We start from the raw sequence: 7556 nt of genomic DNA, 5'->3' as shown, positions 1-7556 counted from the left end.
ACTTTATCGTGTCCACACTGCAGTGAGTTTTTGTTGTGTATTCACATGACATGTCAAATTGGCACATGTGAAATGGAAGCCAGTCCTTTCAGTGTCCAGCATGTAGTGCAAGCTTTTCCACCTCAGCTCCCCTAAAAAGCATGAACTGGACACGAGACGGTCAAAGAGGCAACTGGCAGAGAGTGCATGTATCTTGACAGACTAAAGCATTTCAAGGTCCAACAACCAGCTCCTCTGCTACAGACTAGTTCTAAGATGTTTGAAAAGAACCTGATCTGCAGTTCAAATAAAGAAGAACGCAGTCACTTAAATCACAAAGCCACACAAGACAGAACTTCGTGTGTCTATCCAGTGTTTTTCTGAGCCGTAAAGTCTACTTTTCAGTTTATGTGGCAAAACTTGGAGCATTTTTGGAGGAGAAGTGTTACATCGGACACTGAAAGTTGAAAATGATGTATGTTGTTGCAAAGACACCAAGAAGACGATGTGTGTCCACATTTATGTCTCAAGGTGCTGGACCTTTCATTAGAAACAACACCTCCTGGGTGAGAATGAGAGATGGGAGGTGGCAGATGACATAAAATCAACATTTTATTCATTTTAGTCATTCACAAAGTCAGGACAGAAGCTCAAAGAAGAAACACATCTCATTGGTTTAAAGCAGGGATCTCCAGCTTCCAGTAGCACTGAGATCATCTTCTACTGGTTTATTGAAGGTTCCCAGTAACAGCTGGAGGAGAATCAGGGAAGCAGCCTTAGTCACTTACGGCCTGAAGCTGTGGAACACACGACCTATTAGCTATCAAAGAAGCAGCTCACCCAGTATTTTAAAAGAAAGCTCAAAATCCCTCTTCCCCTCAGCCTTTAACTAGCTCTGAAGTTGTGTACTTTGTGCCACATGTGTGCACTGCTCAGCACTTGTTCTACTGATTTCATGCTTTCTATGTAATCTTTAACTTATTTCAATTATTTATTTTATTGATTATTTTGACATTATTATTTTATTATTATTCAATCTGATTTTATATTAATGCTTCACAGTATTTTAACATGACAGCTTATGTTCCTTTTGTCTTTTTCATGTGCTGCAATCTCTTTGTTGTGAAGCACTTTGCATTTCTTATATGAAAGGTGCTTTACAAATCAAATATATTACAAACAATGGATCCGCAGTACAAACTTTAAGCAACTGAAAAGATGATTGTTTGTGACAGAGAGATGGAAAAGTGTACGAATCAGAGCAACAAGTCAACACCTCAGCTCGGCTGGTTCATTCGTGCACGAAAGACAGATCTGATGTAGGACGTAGAAGTCTCTCGCTGAATAACAGAACCTGAGCCGCTTATACAGAGCCGTCTGTTGTAACTAACGTCTTTTTACCTCTGTGTTTCATCTCTGCAAACACAGCCACCTCCTCCCTGTGCTCCTCACTTCCTGTCAGCTAACCTCTGACACAGCTCCCTGTAAGTGCACAGGAAAAGAGGCATCTTAGTCACAGGGTTCTGTCCATGTTAATATATTTCCCTGCAAGTCACCAGATGCTGTTTTCATCACACCTTTTACAATAAACCATGGGAATGAACGTACATGAGAGGGTGTAGATTTATCAGTAATGGACGGAAAAACATAGAAGAAGATGAAATGTGTGTGAACACCAGGTCGAACTGAATCAGTCGGATCAACAGTCCTGCGATAAATCCTCCTTCATTATGAAGTTCAGTTTGTGTTCAGACTGTTTCACAGGTGTTGACTCACCTGTGTGATCAGGATGTCGTCTGTGCTGCTGTGCTGCTGTATTACATTATACAGAGAGGTGTGTCTGTGGTTTGACCTCCCTTCATTGATTTGAATGGGGTGGACAAAATAATAGAAACACCTGTCAATATAACATGGCACAGCTGAATCAGCTCCTGTTTAATCCAGTCTGATCACAAACTCAACATCTCCATGAAGGTTCTGACCGGTTCTTGGACCTGCTGTTCCTAATAAACTGAGTGTGATACAGATGAGTTCTTTGTTGATTTCATATGTATTTTTAATGTAAGCACTAAACTGTTATGCTGCAGTCTTCCCAGGCTATGATGGGGATCTCTGTGGACTACATGTGTTGACTGCCCTGAGAGCTCTGCTGGGAAACATCTGTCCTGGTTACTATAAATGTTGGAAAATGAGGCTTGAGGAGATGCAGCAGCAGATGTAATTGTTGTTCCATGTGTCTCAGAAGATCGACAGAAAACCCAGAGAAACCCTCATGAGATGGTATTTTCTTTTCTATCACAATGATGAACGCTTTCAAAGACTCACTCGATATTGTTCATCTCCTCTGACGTGGTGTTCGTGGCCTCGGCCTTGTGTTTCAGGTTCTTACTGACTTCGCTCTCTCTCGCCTGAGGTTGTGAACATCGACGATCAGCTCAGGAACTGAGAACAGAAGGTCGATCGTTCCGCCGCCGACCTGAAAATGAACATTTTAGAATGAATGAGTGAAGGAAAGCCTGGATTTACTGCATGAACTGTGTTGACGAGTCACACTGATAAAAATATTAAAAACCATCTTATGATGCGACACTGCTGCAGAAAACCTGACCTGTGTCAAGTTTATAGTTGTTGCTGTCAGACGTGAATCAACTTGTGGAGATTTTTAATGCAGCTGATTGTGTTGTAGTTTTGTTGAGGGCTGTGCCAAACGATTCTTCTTCAAACGATTCATCCAGCGATTATTTTTTCAATTATTCGACTAATCGATTACTTTTTTAAATTAACCTAACAGTCATTTTATTGCAATTATTTTCCAGTTAGTCATTTAATATAACAATTTGCCCCGTCCAACATCTTGACTCGCTGCACCAGGGTGTTTCCTCTTTATGTGCGCGTGCATGACTCTCGTGCTAGAGTGATATGCCACATGCACTTTGCAGAGTCTGCAGTCTACCGCACTGTTGGTGTCCAGATTAAAGTATTCCCAAACTCTGCAGGACCGTGCACGAGCCTTTTTGCCGCGTGTTGCTCCACGCGCTCCGTCGTGCTGCTGGTAGACGCCGCCGTGTTGTTCAAATAGATTTACACACACGCAAATCATTCACGTAGTCAATGACTTCAATTACGTCACCGCGTTGTCCCAGTCCGTGCGCTGCGCTTGTATCCGGGTAAACCAAAGACGATGGATATAAACGGTCCCATTAGAAAGTTCCGGTTTGGTTCTAAGAACATTTTCCCTGTTTGGTTTTACACGACGCGTCGACACTCAAATTCCACGTCGAATAATTTTTATAATCGACAACGTCGATCACGTTGGATAATCGTCCCAGCCCTGGTTTTGTTAGTTCAGTGTTCGTCATGTTCAGAGTTCTGACGATATAATATAATATAATAATCATAAATGTTTAACTACAAAGCAAAGATTGAAACTTCTGCCACTAACTGCTGCATATAACATCTCTCATTTTATCTCATTTATAAGATTCTTCTTTGTCCAGTTTATTATTAACTGTAGTAAAATATGAATATGTTGTTGATGTAATCAGTGGGATTTGGGAAAACTTTGTTCTCTACATCACCTGACATGTTCACGAGTCACAAAATGTGAGTCTGAGTCAAGTCTCAAGAACAGTTCTGTGAAGCTGCAGATTAATATGGAAACTTTATCAGAATACAGATGTTCTTCCCTTCCAGGGCAAACTGAACCGTAAAACTTTTAGATAGGTCTGTTAATATGACACAATATAACACAGAGAGTTAAACATATGACCCTGAATGACCACATTACAAAGAGAACGAGCTTAACCCCAACTATACACTAATGCTGTGCTAATTTACAGACTATCTGGATGAGTTGAAGTGCCATATGAAATGGACCCTGACTTGCTGCAGGTAAAACAATATTCCCAACTCTATTTTCAATGGTTAAAGATTCTTTTATACTTACTCACCCAATTACTTTAGCTGTTGTTTTCAGTCCCATCGAAGTCGCTGCCTTGCGGACACCTTTTTTGATCATGTGATTCCTTGCTTTTTGCATTCCTACTTTGGTAATTTCTTTTAAGGCCATCTCTCCTACAAATTCTGGAAGGAGTGACAATTCAAGGACAGAGTTTTTCAGAGTGTCTAAATCTTTGTCCGTCCCTGAGGTCGTCAGACACCAGTTTCATCAAATTGATTTTTTCTTTAGTATCAGTCCATCGCGTTGAGCCATTGCTCTCAGAATTTGCTCAATGACATGTTCTCCAGGATGAAAACAATCATCATCCTGCTGTTGATTTGTCAGTGATTCCATGAGTTTCTGGATTTCGTTTTTAAGATTCTCCGTCTCCTCTTAAATCTGCTTAGCCTCTTTCAAGGTGCAACTTGACATGATAGCATCAGCAACATCAGCACCCACATTAGTAGCCAAACCAGCCCCTGTTGCTGCTGCTCCTACAAATAGAAGAGGTGCCGCTGCCCCTCCAGTACAGAGGGTTATTATACCTGCTGCTGTCACTGCAGCTGCACCACCTACAGACACTGAGCTCCCAACAACCTTAGTGATGTTAACAATCTGCTTGTTTTCCTCCAGCTCAGTGGCCAGTTTCTTCAACTTGTCTGCACAGTCGCTTTGAAGCTGCACCCAGGAGGAGATTTTATCTATGAGTGTGTCGGCAATATCCATGTTCAGATCAGCAAGTCTACAAGAAAGTCAGATAAAAATTTGATGAAGGAATCAGAGATGTGGAAAAAACTCTTGGAGTAAAGAGAAATATCAGAAAGTTAAAGTCCCTGCAAGTTGCTAATAATGTGTCTGTATTTTACAAAGAAAAAAACACTAGTAAGAATGAACCCTGTCAGTAAGTCGTGTCGTTTTCTAACAGACAGACAGAGAGGAGTCAGAAAAACTGATGAGCACAGATGTGAAAACCTTGAACACCACTGGAAAACCGATTCTAAAATATCACTTGTATTATAGCAAAGTTCATATTTTATAGAAACTGTGTTCAAAAGAGAAGTCCAGTGGTAAAGAGATCATTAACTGAAAATGTACGTTCATTGTCTCACCTACTTTGAACTGCTGAGGAAAGACTCTGTTCTGACACTTACCGTTCAGCTCTGCTTTAAGTAGCTGAAAACAGGACGTGATTTTTAGTTTCTCTTTTTCTCTCAATCGTTTCAAAACTGTGTGATTGAAGTTTGTAGTGAAAGAGAAAGTGTATTAGAAACCACTGTGGTCTACTAATATTTAAATGTGGAAGTGTCGGTCATGAAAAAGTCACAGATTTAACCTCTACGTTATCTGTATTGCTTTTGTAACTGGGTTTGAAAATTGCCATGTAAATAAAAACTGAAGCTTTTTTGTCAACAAAAAACATCTGGACCTACATTTGTTAAATATCTGTAAAATCAGAGCAGATTGGTTCAGAACCAACATCAGAGTGATAGATATCATATCACATGGGGGTGTACCAGCAGCCAAAACTCACATTACAGTACATACTTCTAGTTCTGTTTTCAGTGGAAAAAATAACATGAAAAACATCAAATTAATCTTAATTAATCATGAATTTAACTGGTGAACATAAAGATGTAATTGTAAACTTGTGGCCCAGTAACTCAGAGACAAACTGGCCATAATTTCGAATTGGATGACTTGTTTCTTGAAAACAAGAAACGCACATAAAGGTACATTTGTTAAAAAAAAAAAAACATACCTAAATCATCGAGTTATTATTAATGTTGTTGTGATCTACTAGCAACTACTAACTGAGAATACTACTGCAATACAAAAGATTATTATCCACATTGTCTGCAGGAAGGCAGATCTTTATTTCCTTTATTCCTGGAGAGAGAGAGAGAGAGAGAGAGAGAGAGAGAGAGAGAGAGAGAGAGAGAGGGGAAAACATGCAGCAAAGGGCTGCAGGTCGAATTAGAGATTAAAGATTATTCGTGAGACAGTCTTGTCAGTTCAGATTCTAGTTTATTCGAACACTAACCCTGGATGACAGACGAAATATCTGCAGTTAGTCGCACACGACTAAAATCCTACCTCTTATAAAACAGTACAAACAACCTTGAGTCTGTTGTGAATATAATTCACAATCAATCTATTTTGTTCTTTAGGTATGAGGCCTTGTGTTTCCCTGGTGAGGATGACTTTCTCACTCCACTCTTGATCAGTATGACTGAAACAGAAACATCTGGTAGAACAAGTTCAGATCTAAATTCTGAATATTGTTGTCCAGATCGTGATGAACAATAATCCTCGCAAACCTTTGGCACCATCATTAAGTAGTCTTGGATTCCGGTAAACCACAGGTCTTAATTTTATAGTAAATGTGCAGGATGTCACACATCGCTGCATTTTCTACCACACCTACCTGAACTTCCTGTTCTCGACTCTGTGAAGACTCACTCTGTATTTCTATGTGCAGCTTTTCAAGTTCCACTAACTTCTTTTAACAAGTTTTTATTTCAACTTCTACATTCCAGTAATATTTTGGGAAATATAATAAAACTGAGAAGGGAAATGAGTCGAAGTCATTGTTAGTTTAAATGTTTCCTGTGTAATGGAAAATGTGTTTTGAACTGCTGGGCCTCTTGTCCTTACACTCTGTTGTTATGTTTCACTTGGAAATCAACAGGTCTGTCTGACTGATTTCCTCTGCTTCTCGACCCTGAAGCAGCAACTAGAGTCAAACACATCAGTCGAGACGAGGCAGCAGCAGGTGGCTCAGCTCCGACGGACATGCTCACTATTTTGTATAAAAAAACAGAGTCAGAGAGCAGACCTCTGATTTCTGTATGCAATAATAAACAGCAAAATATTTCAGACACAGTGCTTTTAGGATGACATGAAAAGGTTCAAGCTGCTGCTGCTCAGACTGAATATTATTATTAATGTCCTGAACATCTGGACTCAGTCTTCAAGTTTCCACAGTCAACAGTGAAACTTTCCTCTCACTCACATGTTGTGTGTAATGAGCTGAAGTAAGTGAGGAGAAACAGAGCGACACCTGAGCTGAAAATGATTGTGTTGTCTTACCTGCTGCAGATGGTCACAGGTTAGTTCACTGAGAGGAGATGAAGTCTGAGACTCCTGGTTTCTATTGGCTGATTCAGACTCAGGTGTTACAAAGAACACAGCACCTGGAAGAGAAACTACAGCCACACCAGCAGCTCAGTGAGGCTGATGTGACTTTAACATCAGGACATTGGTAAAATTATCTTCTAATATTGTTTATACTAAATCTTATACGTCTGTATTACTTACTTTTGCTTTACAGGCTCATGTGTCTATTTCTTTTTAGAAAGAAATATAAAAAAGATTTAAACATATTAAAAATTAAAATATATAAACAAGAGTTAAAAATAACTAAACCACCACAGACACACAAAGGCAATTAACAGGAAATAATAAACTCTGTATTGACGTCGAAACATATCTCTAAAACAACTAATCCACCAAGCCAGCACTGTAAATCAAAGGACACGCTATCAGATAGCTAGCAATAGTTAGCTGATGCTAGGTATAGCAAACTTTAGCTTTAGTTCATTCTAAACTGCTAAACTGTAACTTAAGCTAAAAGTTA

General features: G+C 39.6%; 1 long non-coding RNA gene across 1 annotated transcript; it reads right to left on the bottom strand.

The window, feature by feature from the left end:
* Positions 1 to 578: 578 nt before the first annotated feature.
* Positions 579 to 2586, bottom strand: LOC111656102 (uncharacterized). Its single transcript, XR_002760844.2, has 2 exons — positions 2305 to 2586; positions 579 to 1461 (listed from the first exon to the last, which is right to left on the bottom strand). It is a non-coding gene; the product is annotated as an uncharacterized LOC111656102 (long non-coding RNA).
* Positions 2587 to 7556: the final 4970 nt, after the last annotated feature.

Source organism: Seriola lalandi, unplaced genomic scaffold, assembly GCF_002814215.2.
Source record: "Seriola lalandi dorsalis isolate HSWRI2012SDOR001 ecotype SW California unplaced genomic scaffold, Sedor1 jcf7180002054344, whole genome shotgun sequence".
In the NCBI taxonomy this organism is placed as follows: Eukaryota; Metazoa; Chordata; class Actinopteri; order Carangiformes; family Carangidae; genus Seriola; species Seriola lalandi.
The sequence above is the reverse complement of the archived record's forward strand: the minus strand, read 5'-3'. Positions and strand labels throughout refer to the sequence as shown.